The 20,976-nt window shown below is 31.7% G+C and overlaps 1 protein-coding gene across 1 annotated transcript in view; it reads left to right on the plus strand.

Annotated features, from left to right (window-relative positions):
- The window catches only part of LOC143078883 (protein disulfide-isomerase TMX3-like), a 112,223-nt gene that overhangs the window by 78,319 nt on the left and 12,928 nt on the right, over positions 1-20,976 (plus strand). The window lies entirely within an intron of this gene.

Below are 20,976 nucleotides of genomic sequence, written 5' to 3' on the forward strand. Positions count from 1 at the left end.
ATCAGTACAAAATTTAAGGTCCCTTTACAAAACTCAGGAAAAAATTCAAAGTCCCTTTACAAAAATTGTTCAAATTTAGTACTTTAACAAAAACTAAGTACAAAGTTTGTGGTTCAATCACAAAATCTATGGAAGATTCTCTTTCTATACGTATATACATGCATAACACACATATAAAGCCTTCTTTGTTAGACAGGAGGGGAAAGAGGGTGTTTAAAAATTATGAGTGTCAATTTTAAGTTTTTTTCCTAACTGTGTATTGCTACCTTATGGCATTTGACAAAGCAAAGAATTATATAATTTTTAATTGACTGTCATTTTATGTGTATCTAACTTAAGCAAAGGAATTCCTTTGCAGATAAACTTTAATGGTATGCTAATTAACACCTGCTTATTACATAATTATGTTAAAACACTACTAAAGTATATTGTATTTTATAAACATATTTGAGATATAAAATCAAAGGAAAGAACGCATAATGTTATGTAATACAAAAATATTGTTTATCTAAATTCAAGTTGATATCATATTATTCATAATTGCCTGTATCACCTGACAATAGATGTATCTGTCTGATAGTATTTGTGGTTTTAAGATATTGCTAATTTTTAAATATCTGCTTCTTATAATTTAGATACTGCTAAGTAATTTTGAATTCCGGTCTCTAATTTATTGAAATTTTGATTAGTTGGAATGTAGACGTTATTTGATTATATACATGTATTTCTCCCTGTAATGAAACATTACAAAACATGATTCCCAAGGTTCATTTTCTAAATTTAGAATTGTAAAATGAGCGACTAATTGATTTAGGAAAACGAACTGCGGAGAACCAATCTGTTAATTCTCTTGTCTTAGAACGAGATTGTAACTTCTTCAGTGTCATTCACATCAGAATATTGTATGACTATAGTATATAAAGATGTTGTTGTGTGTTTGTCAGTTTGAATAGACCGCTTAGCTTGACTTACTCTTACAAAACTCCCCAGAATAACTAGATGATTGAATAGTGTACTATTTTGGGAATTTCAGAATAATAAGCTGTCTAACAATTGTTCAATATGTAAGAGAAATTGCTCTTTTGGGAAGGTATTTCTTGGAAATGTTTATTTGATGATGAAATTACATTTATAACAAATTAATTATAGAGCACTGGAAAAGAAAATAGTGTAGTATAAAACAAATAAATAAAAGTTTCAAGTATCAATATATTTATAGTAACCTTTACTGACTTATAGTTTTCAGGTTTAAATTGTTTTACATTTGTCATTTCGGGGCCTTAAATTATAGCTGACTATGAGGTATTGGTTTGGAGGTATTGGTTTTGCTCATTATTGAAGGCTGTAAAGTGGCTTACAGTTGTCATTTTGTTTCTGGTTTGAAGTTGTCTCATTGGCAATCGTACCTTCTCTTTTTAAATATTAATAACATTTGGTCACATATAGCCCTTCACATCTTTAGGTCTTATATACATTATTGGTTTGAGCATTCCTGATGAAAAAATCAGTTTGGTTAATTTCATTTACAAAAAGATAGAATTGAGTTGATCAAAGTCATATTTTAGAATGAGAGTATAGAATACATGTAACTATTTTTATCACTATTTTGTGCATTTTTCCTTTGATCTGTTTTTGTGATAATTTTCATATCATGCTACTAGCTTGAGATGGAAAATTATCGCTAGAAAACTAAGGAGGCACATGGCGTTGCTAATGAAATTGTAATAAAATTGACAACATCATCACAGGTATAATAGTGATAAACAGATTATCATTGGCAATCTCATTGAGATGATAGACAGTTAGCTTGCTTATATATGGAATGTTTGTGGTAGACTATGTTCATTTTGTTTGTCTCCCTCAGTTCATTACGTTACAGCAAGGAATTGTAGTAGTTGTCGAGTTTTTAGTAAAAAATCAAAACACATAAAATTGAGAATGGAAATGGGGAATGTGCCAAAGAGACAACTACCCAACCATAGAGCAGACAACAGCAGAATGTCACCAACAGGTAGTATAGAGGTCTATTCTAATGAGAATTTACTCAATACAATATTACAAACCTATGTTTAATGAGGCATTAAAATGATACCTAAGGCCTTTCCTTTTTCAAGGAATAAAAGTTTATTCTTAATGTCGGCTTTATCTCTCATTTATATCGTCTCAAGCAAGATGACCCCATGAATTAAAAGACCGATCTATATGACAGGAAATGGACCTCCGTCATGATTTTTGATATTATTCATCATAACTTCCGCATGAGTCAGACATGAATTATAGCTCTGCGGGTGCTCTGCGGGTATCCCGATTGATCTCGAACCGCGTTTCCATTCCTTTAAATATACGACCTATAGTTGTTAATGTCTGTGTTATTTTGGTCTTTTGTGGATAGTTGCCTCATTGGCAATCATACCACATCTTCTTTTTTATAATTCCTTGGTTACAGCAATGTTAACAGTTAACAGTATTGTTTTTGAAAAGTTGCCATAGTCATTTGGTGATTGCAGTTTTATACTTATGTCAATAGAACTGTCAATATTTGTGACCATAAAACCCCCAATTGACAGATGCAATTCTTATGCCAATAGAACTGTCAATATTTGTGACCATCAAACCCCCAATTGACAGATGCAATTCTTCAAATACAGTTCTGTTATTCTCATTCTAATGCTTAAGCAAAAGTAATCATTTCCCTCTTAGCTATGATCTGTCAACTCTGCCTGGATTTGACGACAAACAGTTGCCAATGAAAATACATGTTGATTAACAGATCCAATAAATATGATTATATCCCTATATTATAGGGCTAAGCACGCCAATGTTATTTTGTAATTAATTTGACATGTAGGGTAGAATTTCTAAAACAATGGGCAAGAATATTAAGTCATAATCGGTACGTAATCCTATGGAGTTTGACTTTATTTTTATTATAAATTGGGTGTTTCTTTTTATCTTTCAAATTGAGCATAGAATATTTTTTGACTGCTGATAACTCAACCCACAACATTCTTTGATTTAATCCCTGCAGTAAACATGTGATAAATGTAAAAATTCTTTACATATGACAGAATTAGTTTCTTGAAGTTCCTGTAAATTCTTCTGTTTTCATAATCAAGATTTATGATAAATGAGATCTGATTCAAATCAAAATCTGGTTTTGTAATTTTATAAATTTATTAATAATTGTATAAAGTTCAATCCAGTTGATGTTTTCACTGCCCTAACTGTTGTGTAACATCATAAATCTGGTACCATTGCACTTTGATACCTGTAGAAACCTGGTTTCAAGCCAGATTCTTCTGGCTTCATGGACTGCAAGCCATGTGACAGAACAGATTATGTGGACTCATACATCATCACACACAAATAGGAAGTGGTTACAACCTGATAGAAGCGTGATACATGTACAAATGTATTAATGTTTGGTTACAGGAGGAACAGCTTCTTAGCTCACCTGGCCCTAAGGACCAAGTGAAGTTTTCTCATCACTTGGCGTCTGTCTTTGTTATTAACTTTTTACATTTTGAACTTCTTGTGGAGAACCAGTAAATGGAATGAAACCAAACATGGCATGAATGTTCCTTATTTTGTCTTTACTAAGTGTTGTTACTTTGAAGCTGATCCATCATCCAAGATGGCCACAAGCAGGGTAATTCAGTTAACATAGGACCCTATAGACAATACATACAAACGTCTTCTTTTAGAGAACCACTGAATGGAATGACACCAGAAATGGTAAGAATGTTCCTTTTGAGGTGCTGACCAATTGTTTTTACTTTGTAGCTATTCCACCAACCTAGATGGCTGCCAACGGGGGACTTAGTTTAACATCGGACCCTATGGGAAATATATACAAATGTCTTCTTCTACCGGTTAATGGATGAAACCCAAACATGGTGTGAATGTTTTTATTGATGTGCTGACCAAGTGTTGTAACTTTGTAGCAAAGGAGTAGGGGCAATAAGGCCCTTATTTGGCCCAAATTTTACTGCAAATTTAAAAGTTATCATACATATTTTTAAATTACTGAAAAGAATCTCAGGTAGAAGGTATTCAGAAAAAATAAATAATTTTGGACATTGAACAAGTTACCATGGCAACAAATCATGCCTTAATTTGCATATTTTGTAAAATTTTGTGTTTTTCCTTGTTTTTCATCAAATTTTTAAGTATATTTTCGATTGGAAAAGTATGTGCGCACCCAAGAAACAATTTTATATTTCGTGAGATTTTGTCAATAGTAATAATAAAGCTTCAGTTGAATTATTTTGTTGTTTCTTGGCTGCGCACGATGTTTCCACAACAGAAATAAAGATAGAAAACTGCATAAATTCTGAATTTTCATCGTTTTTGTGAAAACAGTACATATTATGACGTAATTGTGACGTCATCACATAGGAATCTTAATGTTTTTCATTTATATTCCTTGACCCTATGCATTTCTAAAGATTATGTGCCAATTTGAAAAAGTTATCAAACATTTTATTTTCTTGGGCCAAAACCAGGCCTTAATGCCCCTACTCCTTTGTCATTGTCCTCTTAAAGTCATTTTCAATAATTTCAATGAATTTATTGGTAATTTCTGTAAACTTTACAAAAGTCATTAGTGTTTTGTTTTTGATTAAATTACTGTTTACTATTTAAACCAAATTTGGTCTTTTGGTTTTAATCTATTAACATGATTTCCATACCAAGTTACTAAGAATCAGGTGAGCTACACAGGCTCTTTGAAGCCTCTAGTTTTAGTTCTGACCTACATTTGATGCATATTTTGACAAATGGGATATTAAATTGCTGTTATAAATACATCATAAATAAATCCAGGCAGGTTGAATTTGACTGTTGCCAATAATAGACAGATATTTCATCTTTTAGAATACCAACAGAAATAGTGTTATAGAGGGAAAGCATATATTTTGATATAGAATAATTTATAAATCAAAAGTATGAAAGTTTACAGAAAAGTAACAGATAAAAAATTCTTTCAAGAGATAATGTGCCTTGATAAAGTGATAAATAGTAAAATATTTGGTTTCCAAATGACAACTTGATAGCAGGTCTCCACTAATTCATTTGAAATTAAGAAATTTATATTGGACAACTTAAAACACTAATGATATTGAGATTGAGTTTGAGCAATTTCACTCAGTATGTGAATCATTAATAGGTGTTATGCAGGTTACTAAGATGAAGTAGGCTGGTTCATGTAACGTTTTAGTATGCATTTATTACCCAAACCAAGCTTTATTATTTTAGGCCTATCCCTTTCCATTAGAACTAAGTGATGCTACTCCTGTATTTGTATAAAAGAGGGAGGAAAGATACCAAAGGGACAGTCAAACTCATAAATTTAAAACAAACTGACAACGCCATGGCTAAAAATGAAAAAGACAAACAAACAACAGCACACACGACACAACATAGAAAACTAAAGAATAAACAACAGGAACCCCACCAAAAAACTAGGGGTGATGTAGAGGGCATCTGTGGTCTATTGTATGGCATCGGTTTGCAATTTTCAAATTGTGTGTTCAAACTGATTGACCTGCAATTTTTTTTAGCCAAGTTATCGGGATAAGGTTGTGGTATAAAACAAGTGCCGTGTAATAAAAACTTTCTAAAATTCCAATTCCATTGATCATACTGATGGACTTTTAGTTTCACAAGAAAGTTTGTACTATTGAATACCTAGTTTCAAAATTTGATTACAATCTTCAATCATAGGAATAGTTTATATGGATTTTTTAAGACATACTTTAAATTCAGAAATTATTGCATGCATTTATTATTTTAATTTTTGGATTATGAACCAAATTGTGAGATTAATTTTGGGAATTTTGGGAAAGACGAGAAACAGATATATGTGTAATAGATTTCAAAATATGAATTTTTATTATTTCAATACGCACCCAGTCCCATACACCTTATCACTATTTGTCCGCCATTACTGGACATCACACAAGTTCCCGTAAAATTTTGATGTCATAATAGAAAATATCTGATGCCACATTGAAAAAGTGATTGTTGTATGACATCAAAATTTACAAGCACAACAGATTAATGTGTCAAGCCGGAACAAAAATAAGGTGTATTATTTGCATCAATAAAACTCTGGCAATAATTTCTTTTTTTACAGTACATATCGTATGAGGGTGTCTGTAAGTCATATGGGGGTCCGATCACTCAAAATTTACACCATGATATTTTAGTAAATGTAAAATAATAGATTTCGATAACTCTGGAAAATGACCTTATTTGAGGATAGAGCATGCTAAATGCATATTAAATAACATAATGGTGTAACTATTAAATCCTGCAATCCTGATAAAATTCCCTATCACACCGACTGAGGATCCAAATAAATAGTAAGATTTAAACTCCTGCATTCATCTGATTGTCTTCATTAATGGAGAGAATGAATTATCAGGAATTATTTAAAAGGTCAATTATAATCCATCAGTGAAAGTGGGTGTTTAATCATTAAGTCTCATCAGTTATCTGACATCTTTATGATTCAGGCTAAATATTACCATACACATGCTAATTTGTTTATTCATATGTTTTCATTCATAAATAAAATACCATGTCTAGTCTTAACATTACATAATAAACAGCCTGGAAGAAAATCGGTTGCATGCATTTATTCAGTTTTTGTATAAATATAAAATGAAGATGTGGTATGATTGCCAATGAGAGAACTTTCATCAAGAGACCAAAATGACTCAAAAATTAACAATTATAGGTTACTATATGGCCTTCAACAATGTGCAAAGCCCATATCGCATAGTCAGCTATAAAAGGCCTCCAAATGACAATGTAAAACAATTCAAAGGAGTATGAAATGTTTGAATTGTTTTGTGTATAGCACCAAAACTATATGTAAGTTAAAGTGAGTATGATGATCTATGATCATGCATGGCAGTATTAAAAATATGAAATATGTCTAATGTACAAATTTTAACTGATATTAATAAAACATCACAGCAACCTAACAACAAAATAAGCAAAAGACATCTAGAGATCATGAGAGAGTCTTTAAATAATAAACAGGTGTCTATACAACATTAAAAGCTTTAAACTGCCTAGAGAAATTCTCATTTACGACAACTAACTGAGATTCCACCAATACTTTGGATTCACCAATAGTTAGATAAATAGCATGATGTTAGGTTCATATTCCTTCAAACTGTTTCTGAGAAGATACAACACAGGTTTTCAAATGCTACATATATATGAAAAAGATCTAAAAAAAACCATTGAAAATAAGCTTCTTATATGTATTTATGGAGCCTTTTATAAAGATGTAAAAAAAAAAATAAAGCAAAATACTGGAATAGATTAAATTCCTTTATTTGAAGTAAAGAGTTAATTGTTTTAAACTGGCAGATGTTTTGTTAACATTTATCTATATCTAAGTTGTATAATTACTTATATATCAACAGAATTATGTAATTGTATAACAATGTTTTCGTGATGAGATTTTCTAAATATGTGCAATTAGGATAAAGCATTTGTCCTTTAGTTACAGCCATAGATAACATGTTTTGAGTCCCATATATTTAGTGAATATCGGTGAGATCCAGTTAATAGTACTTTTGATAACACAGAGCACCAAGACCCCGTTTACACTGGCAACGAAATTGAATCGATCTTTATTTGAATCGAGTTCGAGTTTACATTGCACAAGTAAGATCGATCGATATCCATCTTATTTAATCCAGTGCCTTTACACTACAACATAAAAAGAACCAGTCTGACCTTTATTTTTAAATATAACAAATACCTGAAAAAGATAGGTCGTGATCGATCTAAGCATTTACACCAAAAAAAAAGATTGATTCAAATAAGATCGATCTTTTTAAAACCACTTCTAGAGGTAGACTTTTTAAATCCGATTGAAGATCGATCTTAAAAAGATCAGTCATTTTTGTCAGTGTAAATGGGGTCTGAGTCTTCAATATTTTGAAGATTCAGACTATTTAACCATCTTGAGACAGCCTTGCAACTTATGGGCTTTGTGCAGAGCGATAAAAAGAAACTGCTGGCTTATATGAAACACTTTATTATTTGGTTCATTTAGATTCATTAAAATATTCTCAACTCTATGAAAACATGTCAGTATATCCCACAGCAGCTGTTCATATTCATTCTCTGATAGAAGATTATAGTCACATGATTTTAGACGAATCAATGCTAAGCTATGTTTTTTTTTGTCTCATACAGAAGAGTGTTTTTTTGCTCCTGATTTTCCTTTGTGTTTCTTTGCATTAACTATTCAAACAATTCATTTAACCTTGTATTGTTGTTTCTCATCACAAAATGGAAGTCAAGTTTGAAATTAAAACATTTTTGACATTTTCCATTCAGAAGACATTATGGTCTTTGAATGTTTGTAAAGAGGTGCTTTATGTCCTTAACTTACTAAAACTTGTGAAATGTTTAAACAGTTGTGTTTTTCATATTTACAAAAATCTAGTCAAAAGATGAAAATATTTGACCCATTGACACATTATCTTGGTGAAATCGCAACCCATTGATATATTTGATGTGTCAAAAAAGGGACCCATTCCAGCGGCACATATATATATATATATATATATACCTTCATATAGAAAAAGTAAAATTCCGCAAAATTTCATTTATGGTTGTTGTCGAGCCTGCAACTTTTGTTGCAGAAAGCTCGACATAGGGATTGTGATCCGGCGGCGGCGGCGGCGGCGGCGGTGTTAGCTCACTTCTTAAAAGCTATATATTTTAGAAGGTGGAAGACCTGGATGCTTCATATTTTGTATATAGATGCCTCATGTTACGAAGTTTCCGTCAGTCACATGTCCATTGTCCTTGACCTCATTTTCATGGTTCAGTGACCACTTGAAAAAAAAGTTCAGATTTTTTGTAATGTTAAATTCTCTCTTACTGAAAGTAATTGGATAACTATATTTAGTATGTGCGTACCTTGCAAGGTCCTCATGCCCATCAGACAGTTTTCACTTGACCTCGACCTCATTTCATGGATCAGTGAACAAGGTTAAGTTATGGTGGTCAAGTTTATATCTCAGGTACTATAAGCAATAGGTCTAGTATATTCAGTGTATGGAAGGACTGTAAGGTGTACATGTCCAACTGGCAGGTGTCATCTGACCTTGACCTCCTTTTCATGGTTCAGTGGTTATAGTTAAGTTTTTGTGTTTTGGTCTGTTTTTCTCATTCTTTATGCAATAGGTTTACTATATTTGTTGTATGGAATGATTGTAAGGTGTACATGTCTAGCGGGCAGATGTCATCTGACCTTGGCCTCATTTTCATGGTTCAGTGGTTATAGTTAAGTTTTTGTGTTTTGGTCTGTTTTTCTCATACTTTATGCAATAGTTTTACTATATTTGTTGTATGGAATGATTGTAAGGTGTACATGTATAGCGGGCAGATGTCATCTGACCTTGACCTCATTTTCATGGTTCAATGGTCAAAGTTAAGTTTTTGAGTTTTGGTCTTTTTATCTAATACTATATGTCATAGGTCAACTATATTTGGTGTAGGGAAATATTTTATGATCTATATGTCAGTCGTGCAGGTTTTATTTGACCTTGACCTGGTTTTCACGGTTCATTGCTCAGTGTTAAGTTTTTGTGTTTTGGTCTATTTTCTTAAACTATAAGCAATAGGTCAACTATATTTGTTGTATGGAAGCATTGTTAGCTGTACATGTCTGCCTGGCATATGGTTCAACTGACCTTGACCTCATTTTTATGGTTCATGTTAAGTTAATGTGACAGTCGTAATAAAGCTTTATATTTAGGAGTATCAACATAATATCAATGATTAGTAAAGAAGGCGAGACATTTCAGTGTGTGCACTCTTGTGGCACATTAATATCATTGTAAAACATGACGTCATACTTCATATGAATGAAAACGACAAAGCTGAAGGTTTCTAAACTCAGATAATATTATTTTTTTTAGGTAGTTGTTACTATTTTTCTATTTTATTGCATTAGTCACACATTTACTGATTTCAGCAAGTCAACATTGCGGCTTATTCATTACAAAATGTCAACGGTGAATTTGCTTACAAAAAAAAAATCGAAATAAAAAATGGCAAATGTTCAGGGTTTGAGAATTAAAATAAAATTGAGAAAGGAAATGGGGAATATGTCAAAGCGACAACAACCCGACCATAGAGCAGACAACAGCTGAAGGCCACCAATGGGTTTTCAATGTAGCGAGAAACTCCCGCACCCATAGGTGTCCTTCAGCTGGCCCCTTAAAAAATATGTATATTTAAGTACAGTGATAATGGACCTTATACTAAACTTCCAATTATACACAAAAAACTAAAATTAAAAATCATGCAAGACTAACAAAGGCCAGAGGCTCCTGACTTAGGACAGGCGCAAAATTGCGGTGGGGTTATACATGTTTATGAGATCTCAACCCTCTCCCTATACCTCTAACCAATGTAGAAAAATAAACGCATAACAATCTGATGTTATCAGATGTCAGAAGATGTAACAAAAGGAAGTAAATAAAATCACAATGATACATAAATAACAACAGACTACTAGCATAAATAACAACAGACTACTAGCAGTTAACTGACATGCCAGCTCCAGACCTCAGTTAAACTGATTGAAAGATTATGTCTTCATCATATGAATATCAGGCACAATTCTGTTAAAAAGGTTATTTAAGAAAAGCAAGCTACAGATTCATTAGATTTTTTGTACATTTATCTAACAGTCTGTAAAATAGAACAGCCACACACATGGCATACCCCTATCTTCAGTTTTTAGCTCACCTGGCCTTAAAGACCAAGTGAGCTTTTCTCATCACTTGGCGTCCGGCGTCCGGCGTAGTTAACTTTTACAAAAATCTTCTCCTCTGAAACTACTGGGCCAAATTTAACCAAACTTGGCCACAATCATTATTGGGGTATCTAGTTTAAAAAAAATTGTCTGATGACCTGACCAACCAACCAATATGGCCACCATGGCTAAAAATAGAACATGGGGTAAAATGTAGATTTTGACTTATAACTCTGAAACCGAAGCATTAAGAGCAAATCTGACATGGGGTTTAATTGTTTATCAAGTCAAGATCTATCTGCCCTGAAATTTTCAGACAAAAGGGACAACTGGTTGTTGGGTTGCTGCCCCTGAATTGGCAATTTTAAGGAAAATTGACGTTTTTGGTTATCTTGAATAATAGTATAGATAGAGATATACTGTAAACAGCAATAATGTTCAGCAAAGTAAGATCTACAAGTAAGTCAACATGACCAAAATGTCCAGTTGACCCCTTAAGGGCATACAATACAGTTACAGGGGAGGTAATGACATTGCTAACGTAAATTGTTTTTATCGCGACATCAAACTCATTGGGAAAAGATTCAGTTTTCGACTGATTTTTATCATTCAAACTTATTTAACTTGAAAAAGAGTTCATGGACCCCTCTTTTTTAAAATGCCAATTGGTTTGTTTAAGTGGGTTGATTATGTGTGCCAATTTTCATGAAAACATAAATAGTGGAATTTTTTTTAATTTGATAAATATACAGCAAAAAATGACGTTTTTTCTACATTCATGAACATGTGATAAATATGAGTTATTTCTGAATAAAAAAATGTATAAATTTTTAGGATACTAATTATAAAATACAGAAATTACAAACTATATATTTAACAAAAAAACAATTTGTGTTTATCTTTTAAAACAAAACAGTTATGTCTTTCTTTCGAAAGAGAAATATAATATTAAATTACGGCCAGAAATCTGAATTTTGAGCAACTATACAAAATTTTGACCTCATTTTACTCAAAAAGTAGCACATGAAGGTATATTTTTTATTAGCTCACCTGGCCCTAAGGTGAGTTTTTCTCATCACTTGGCGTCCGTCGTCATTAACATTTACAAAAATCTTCTGTTCTGAAACTACTGGGCCAAATTTAACAAAACTTGGCCACAATCATCATTGGGGTATCTAGTTTAAAAAATAACCTGGCCAACCAACCAAGATGGCCACCATGGCTAAAAATAGAACATAGGGGTTAATATATATTTTGGCTTATAACTCTGAAACCAAAGCATTTAGAGAATATCTGACATGGGGTTAAATTGTTAATCAAGTCAAGATCTATCATCCTAAAATTTTCCGATGAATTAGACAACTGGTTGTTGGGTTGCTGCCCCTGAATTTGTAATTTTTTAAGAAATTTTGCTGTTTTTGGTTATTATCTTGAATATTATTATCGATAGAGATAAACTGTACACAGCAATAATGTTCAACAAAGTAAGATCTACAAATAAGTCAGCATGCTCAAAATGGTCAGTTGACCCCTTAAGGAGTTATTGCCTTTTACAGTCAATTTTTTAACAATTTTCATAAATTTTGTAAATTTTTGTAAATTTAAACAAAATGTTTTCCTCTGTAACTAATGGGCCAAGTTCAATATAGATAGAGATAATTGTAAGTAGCAAGAATGTTCACTTAAGTCAGATCTACAAACACATCACCATCACCAAAACACAATTTTGTCATTAATCCAGCTGTGTCTTTTGTTTAGTATGCACACAGACCAAGGGGAGCACACAGAGCTCTTAAGAGCCTCTAGTTTAATGTTAGTATAAGAATCAAAATAATTTATGGAAGCCATAGATGTGTTGTTAATTAAGGTGGTACCTAACACTACAGGGAGATAACTCTGTAAAGTCAGCTAAACATTTTAATTATGTTGTATTGTAAAAGGAATATTAAGCTTCTCAATGATCAAAATAGGTTTTTGTCAAACTGCTACATAACCAGTGTAAAAAACGGTTGGTTAAAAATTTTTGATTTTTTTTATATTTTTGTTAAAGGATTTACTTTGACAAAATTTTATGAAAATTAAACGAGCCAAATTAATTTTAGTACAAGTGTTGGGTACCACCTTAACACATGGCCTGGGCCGTGATATTCTTTAATTTTATCCCTCACTGAACGCTAATGATTACATTCAAATATCATGGCCCAGGCCCAGGTAAAAGTACAGTCTTCAACACAGAGTCTTATCTCACACCAAACAGCAAGCTATAAAGTGCCCCAGAAAACCAACCGTCTAATCTATATAAAAAAAAGAGAGCCAAGAAACATTAATGAACCACACCAACAAATGACAACCACTGAACATCAGGTTCCTGACTTAGGACATGTGCATACAAATGCAGCAGGTTTAGGTGTTTTAATAGGTATCAACCTTCACCCTTACCTGAAACAATAGTGTAACGTCACAATAAAGAAAGACACAAAGGTCATTTTGAGGTCAATATAAGGTCTTCAAAAAAATGTAAAATCACCATATAAAAAAACCTTTTTCAATTCTGCAGTCAATAAGTAGGGAAACATATGTCACTTACAAAAAAGCTTCCCCAACTATACCCACAATTTCACTGGTAGAATGTTTATGATAGGTTGCCTGATTTATTACAATTGTGGATGGAGACTGCAATACAACTAAAGCATTTCACCAATCTTTTGTCAGCACAAGTGTCTGGTTTCAGTGGTTAGACCAACCACTTGCTGGAAAACATATATTTAAGATTCATTCAGATTAAGCTAATATTTATGTAAAAATATTAGATGAATAAATCAGGTTCTTTTGAGGGCAAAGTGTATAACCTAAACTGGTCTGGACTGGACCTTTTTGAGTGTCTAGATTATCATTAAATCTGTCGGACTTTGTCCAACATATGGCCATGGCCAGCTATAGCATCTTGTTTATTCATACCAGTTATCTTTTTTCAAGGTTGAGTATCTATTTTAGTAAAATTGGATATTAATTAATTATGTTTTTTTGGTTATCTTCAGACATTTAAACTGCAATGTGGATGATGTAACCAAACAAAAACTGTTTTAATTTTACTGATGTTATAGAAGATGACAGACTTGTTGAATGAGACACATATCTTTGTAGACCTCTGACAGCCATTAGTCTAATTAAACATGAGGTACAATACTATATTGTCTTCATAAAACAGCTTCTTCTGGAATGACAGTTTTTTCTAGTTAATTGGTTTGGCTAAGATGTAGTATGTCTGCATTCTATTCTGTTAATTTTCTTGGGTGGTGTGTACGTATAGCTGTTGTTAGATGAGTTACTTTAGTAGCCAAACCTTTAAAATTTTAAGTTTAAACCTTATTATTATCCATAACATTTTTATACGACCGCAAAAATTTTAATTTTTTGGTCGTATATTGCTATCACGTTGGCGTCGTCGTCCTACGTCGTCGTCGTCGTCGTCCAAATACTTTTAGTTTTCGCACTCTAACTTTAGTAAAAGTGAATAGAAATCAATGAAATTTTAACACAAGGTTTATGACCACAAAAGGAAGGTTGGGATTGATTTTGGGAGTTTTGGTCCCAACATTTTAGGAATAAGGGGCCAAAAAGGGCCCAAATAAGCATTTTCTTGGTTTTCGCACTATAACTTTAGTTTAAGTGAATAGAAATCTATGAAATTTTGACACAAGGTTTATGACCACAAAAGGACGGTTGGGATTGTCTTTGGGAGTTTTGGTTCCAACAGTTTTGGAATTAAGGGCCAAAAAAGGGCCCAAATAAGCATTATTCTTGGTTTTCGTACAATAACTTTAGTATAAGTAAATAGAAATCTATGAAATTTAAACACAAGGTTTATGACCATAAAAGGAAGGTTGTGTTTGATTTTGGGAGTTTTGGTCCCAACAGTTTAGGAATAAGGGCCCAAAGGGTCCAAAATTGAACTTTGTGTGATTTCATCAAAAATTGAATAATTGGGGTTCTTTGATATGCCAAATCTAACTATGTATGTAGATTCTTAATTTTTGGTCCCGTTTTCAAATTGGTCTACATTAAGGTCCAAAGGGTCCAAAATTAAACTTAGTTTGATTTTAACAAAAATTGAATCCTTGGGGTTCTTTGATATGCTGAATTTAAAAATGTACTTAGATTTTTTATTATTGGCCTAGTTTTCAAGTTGGTCCAAATGGGGGTCCAAAATTAAACTTTGATTGATTTCATCAAAAATTGAATAAATGGGTTCTTTAATATGCCAAATCTAACTGTGTATGTAGATTCTTAATTTTTGGTCCAGTTTTCAAATTGGTCTACATTAAGGTCCAAAGGGTCCAAAATTAAACTAAGTTTGATTTTAACAAAAATTAAATTCTTGGGCTTATTTGATATGCTTTATCTAAACATGTACTTTGATTTTTGATTATGGGTCCAGTTTTCAAGTTGGTCCAAATCAGGATTCCATATCAAGTATTGTGCAATAGCAAGAAATTTTCAATTGCACAGTATTGCACAATAGCAAGAAATATCTAATTGCACAATATTGTGCAATAGCAATTAATTTTCAATTGGAGTTATCTTTCTTTGTATAGAATAGTAGTTGATAATATATGTTGGAAATTTGCCAGACATGACTATGATGTCATTTTCTATTTTTATTTGCCAATAACTTTATGTAAATAACTTCATTGGAAATTTGCCAATATAAAATTTTGCTGATGAAGCTTTTTTTCCTTATCGTATCTAAAATGTTTTTTAGATAATGTGTGTTGGACATTTGCCAGACATGACTATGATGTCATTTTCTATTTTTATTTGCCAATAACTTTATGTAAATAACTTCATTGGAAATTTGCCAATATAAAATGTTGCTGATGAAGTTTTTTTTTCCTTATCTTATCTAAAATATTTTTAGATAATATATGTTGGAAATTTGCCAGACATGACTATGATGTCATTTTCTATTTTTATTTGCCAATAACTTTATGTAAATAACTTCATTGGAAATTTGCCAATATAAAATGTTGCTGATGAAGCTTTTTTTCCTTATCTTTTCTAAAATGTTTTTAGATAATGTATGTTGGAAATTTTGCCAGACATGACTATCATGTCATTTTCTATTTTTATAATTTTCTGATGTATTTAAATGAGTGTTTATGGTTGCAAAGTCCATTTAAAATTTGAATTGAGATGATGATGATGATGGAGTGGCTTGACATTTGTTTTGTGTAAAAAGCCCCTATAATGTCAAAAATTTGATCCCAATCTAAATTCAGAGCTGTATCACGCTTAAATGTTTTGTCCATACCTGCCCCAACTGTTCAGGGATCGACCTCTGCGGTCGTATAAAGGTGCGCCCTGCGGAGCACCTGGTTTGATATGTAGTAATCAATGGTTGATCTGTATCTAGATTTTATGCTCTCTCTCCTTACAGTGTACTCTGTAAATTTTCAAAATGATGACAAACGAAGGACAGTTACAAGTCATTTGGTTTAATAATTTACATAAGTACTAGACAGATTCAGTCAAAATAAACAACTGATAGATTTACTGAATAGTGATGTTCAAATCAGATTTTACCTGTCATTTCCTGTTTTGATTTCTGAAACTTATACTGAAATATATTCAAAGCTTTTATTCAACCATAATTTATTCCATATTAGGTATTGTTGCTTCCCAAGAAAGGGTACTTTTCATCAAGTATTATAATTGAATTTAAAATGATAAATGAGTATATGCCTGTGGTAAAGGCCTTTATAATTTACAATTAGGGTGTGTTTGCTTGTGAGAGAGCTGTCTACATATTCCATTATATTATTTTTCTATTTCATTTATTACTGTGTTTTATCCCTGTCGTCTTCTTATTATGGTAATTTCAAGGCTTTTAATAGCTGATTTTGCAATATGGGTTTTGCTCATTGTTGAAGGCCATTATTAACCTATAGATGTTAACTTCTGTGTCATTTTGGTCGGTTGGACAGTTGTCTCACCTTGAAAATAAGGAAAATAATTAGACTAAAAAGTTGCTAGCATCTACATCAATTGTTTCTTAGTAGAAACTTGCCTCATTGACAATCAAACTATATTTTCCTGAATTTGCATGAAATGTTTGTCACTGGACATTAAGCAAACATCAATCAACCAATCGATCTTCTTTATTTTTATGCCCCACCTACGATAGTAGAGGGGCATTATGTTTTCTGGTCTGTGCCTCCGTTCGTCCGTCCGCTTCAGGTTAAAGTCTTTGGTCAAGGTAGTTTTTGAAGAAGTTGAAGTCCAATCAACTTGAAACTTAGTACACTTGTTCCCCATGATATGATCTTTCTAATTTTAATGCCAAATTATAGTTTTGACCCCAATTTCGTGGTCCACTGAACATAGAAAATGATAGTGCGAGTGGGGCATTCATGTACTATGGACACATTCTTGTTTATATTGAATTAAAAAAAAATAAACTTTAAAAGAATGATTGGCATGGGCAACAAGTAATCAAATATTTTAGTACTGAACACTCAAAAATACCCATGTTTTCTCCAGTATTATTTTGTTGTGAGAACAGTTTTTTGTAGACAGTTACAACAAATACCCCAGTTTTCCCAGTTGTCAAAGGATGTTGTGAAAACCACTAGTTTAGTAAGTATATAACAACAAATAATTCATTTTTCCCAGTTGTCAAAGGATGTTGTGAAAACAGCTAGTTTAGTAAGTAACAACAAATAATTCATGTGTCCCTTGTTTCCTGAGGATGTTGTGAACACAGCTACTAGTAATTTAACTAGTTATAACAAAAACCTCATTTCCAAAAACTGCATGTTAACGTCACTTCAAGATGCTACAACAAGTATCATAGTTTACCAAAGTAATTTAAAGAAGCAAGTTGTATATATATGTGTGTGATGATGAAGGGAGGGAGGGAGAGCTCACCCGGAGGCTTAATATTCTGATAGAAAACTAACTCAGTTTTAACCTGTTGTCTCATGATGTTGTAGTTAAATTTGCTTGAGTCTTTGACAGCAAAGTATTGCTTCTGTAGTCTGACTTTTTATAAAACCTTATTATTATGTCTAGAATATAATCACAGATGTTATTCATTGGAAATTCATGTATGCTGAGTTATCGTGTAGGGCTTGAAAGAAAGTGCAAACATCTAAAATGATGAAAATGATGTAGTAATTTTTCATGCGATTTTATTATGAAAGAATTACATATGATACTGTTGACAAGAAATATTATGTTAATTTTTATGTAGATTTTGTAATTAAATAATATACTATACTCAAATAGTTGTTAGAGGTTAACTAATCACAGCTGACGTTTATTGTTAAAAACGTGAAAATGCAAAGACACTAAATTTATGTATCTAAAGCTCAAAGCATTTTTATACAAAATCAAGCATATGACTAATTGGACAGGTGTAGCATCATATATGTTACTGTCTTATTGTTATACTCTGTGCAAGAGGAAATTTTACATTTCTAAGTTGTTAATTGTTACTAAATCTAATTGATTCTTGAAGATTCAGTCATTCATGTTTAGGCCAATTTTCAATGATAAAAATCAAACAATTATGTATTAATCTTAGTGACTTCCATGATATTACAACATGATTTCATGGTTAATACAGAATGACTTGCATCACAAATTTAGAATGGGGTCTTTAAGAAATTGATCGAATTTTACGATATATAGCATATAAAAAATAAAAAAAAACAAGTCTTTTAAAATTTATATGTAACAACATTATAGTGTAAATAAGGTTGTAATTAACTCTAGTTATATTGTCATACAACTCAATTACCAGTAATTTAAGGAGATTTATGGGTCTTCTGTATTTTCAATTTACCTGAAATGCAAATCTGCAGACAATAAAATGAGGATTTTTATTTGATATAAAAGATTATCCTTTCTAACTTGTCATATTATGATATAAAAAAATTACATGTCTAGATTTAATTCAAATATTAGCATAGTTACATAACATTTCACTTTAAGATTTTAAAAATTGTATTTACATTACATGTTTTTTTATTTTTTAGTTTTATATGAAATGTACCAATAGTTAGATGTGATTGATTGATATGAATACATTATGCCAGGGCCTAAATTATGAATCAAACCTTAAGTTGATTTTTGTCTAGCCTGCAACTTTTGTTGCAGAAAGCTTGACATAGGGATAGTGATCTGGCGGCAGCGTTAGCTAACTTCTTAAAAGCTTTATATTTTAGAAGGTGGAAGACCTGGATGCTTCATACTTTGTATATAGATGCCTCATGTTACGAACTTTCCATCAAAGTCACATGACCAATGTCCTTTACCTCATTTTCATGGTTCAGTGACTACCAGAAAAAAAAGTTAAAATTTTTTGTAATGTTAAATTCTCTCTTATTATAAGTAATAGGAAAACGTTTTCTTGGTTAATGTTGAGTTTATGTGACAGTTGTAATAAAGCTTTATATTTAGGACTATCATCATAATATCAATGATTAGAAAAGAAGGCAAGACATTTCAGTGTGTGCACCCTTGTTATATTAATATTGTTGAGAAAGGACCAGTATATGATGTAGTATCTACAATGATGATAAGTTATATACTACTTTATAAAGGAATAAAAAAAAGTGTATATTTCTTTTAACTGTTTAAATGTGAGTACTGTTGATTCATTTATTTTCGTTGGTACCAATTTTTATGCCCCACCTACGATAGTAGAGGGGCATTATGTTTTCTGATCTGTGCGTCCGATCGTCCATCCGTCTGTGCCTCTGTTCGTCCGTCCGCTTCAGGTTAAAGTTTTTGGTCAAGGTAGTTTTTGAAGAAGTTGAAGTCCAATCAACTTGAAACTTAGTACACTTGTTCCCCATGATATGATCTTTCTAATTTTAATGCCAAATTATAGTTTTGACCCCAATTTCATGGTCCACTGAACATAGAAAATGATAGTGCGAAGTTCAGGTTAAAGTTTTTGGTCAAGGTAGTTTTTGATGAAGTTAAAGTTACATCAACTTGAAACTTAGTACACATGTTCCCTATGATATGATCTTTCTAATTTTAATTCCAAATTAAAGTTTTGACCCCAATTTCACGGTCCACTGAAAATAGAAAATGATAGTGCGAGTGGGGCATTCGTGTACTATGAACACATTCTTGTTTTTGAATGAGATAAACTTGCCTTTTAGTTTCAGTGAATTTGTGATTTCGAGATTTTGTCAAAGTCTATAAAATATGAATTTGTGATTTCATTGTACCCATGAAAACCATAAAATTTGGTATACAACTGATGATAATGAATCTACAGTAGTTACATACTGGTATTATAGGACCTTAAGAATTTAAAAACATTCTGCCCAAAAATGTCCAAAATCAAAGTCAAATGCATAACTTGTGTATATATGTAGAAACCAAAAAATAACCAAAGTTTGAATTATTGAAAATTGTTGAAAGTTAAAAAAAATGTGTTTGCTATCATGTAGGCTTTGATAGAATGACATATGAGACATAAGAGCTGTAATTGATTAAAAGCTACTTTTTGTATTTATGTGAGTCTAATTTGTGAAAAGTATGTTACAATATGTACTAAATATTTCCCATGTGTTGTTTCCACATTTTATACCAACCCAAAGGACAGCTTAACATTTTTCAATGCATATCAAATGAATGAACAAGCACTTAGAGACTCAAAGAATTGCATTTAGTAATCCACCCCTGCAACATTCTTACATGAAAACTTGATGACTTCATTGAGGAGAATTGATAATGTCTAATGGAAATGATTATATTGTATGTGTGTAATCTTATTAAAGTGTTAGAAAGAAGCTTGTGCTATTTAGCAGAATTCTTTCTATAAAGCCTGGTCATAATCAAATTAGAACTTAATGGTTACTCAGTTTATATTTATATTTGAGTGATTATTATCACAAAAATAAAAAATATAAACATATATTTCAATTCACACATACTTGAAAAAACTATTTGTTAACTGATTAAAATGACATAAAAATATGAATGGATTGATCTAGATATTAATGCTGTAATTTTGACATTATGATATTCATCTTCAAGATACTTTACTTAATCACTGTTTGAGTTTTAAAATAGGGTAAATACTTGACTGATATTTACATTGAAAGACTAGTTAATGTAGTATAGTGCTAATGGGTGAAATATTGGTTTGGTAT

This window comes from Mytilus galloprovincialis, chromosome 6, assembly GCF_965363235.1.
Source record: "Mytilus galloprovincialis chromosome 6, xbMytGall1.hap1.1, whole genome shotgun sequence".
NCBI lineage: Eukaryota > Metazoa > Mollusca > Bivalvia > Mytilida > Mytilidae > Mytilus > Mytilus galloprovincialis.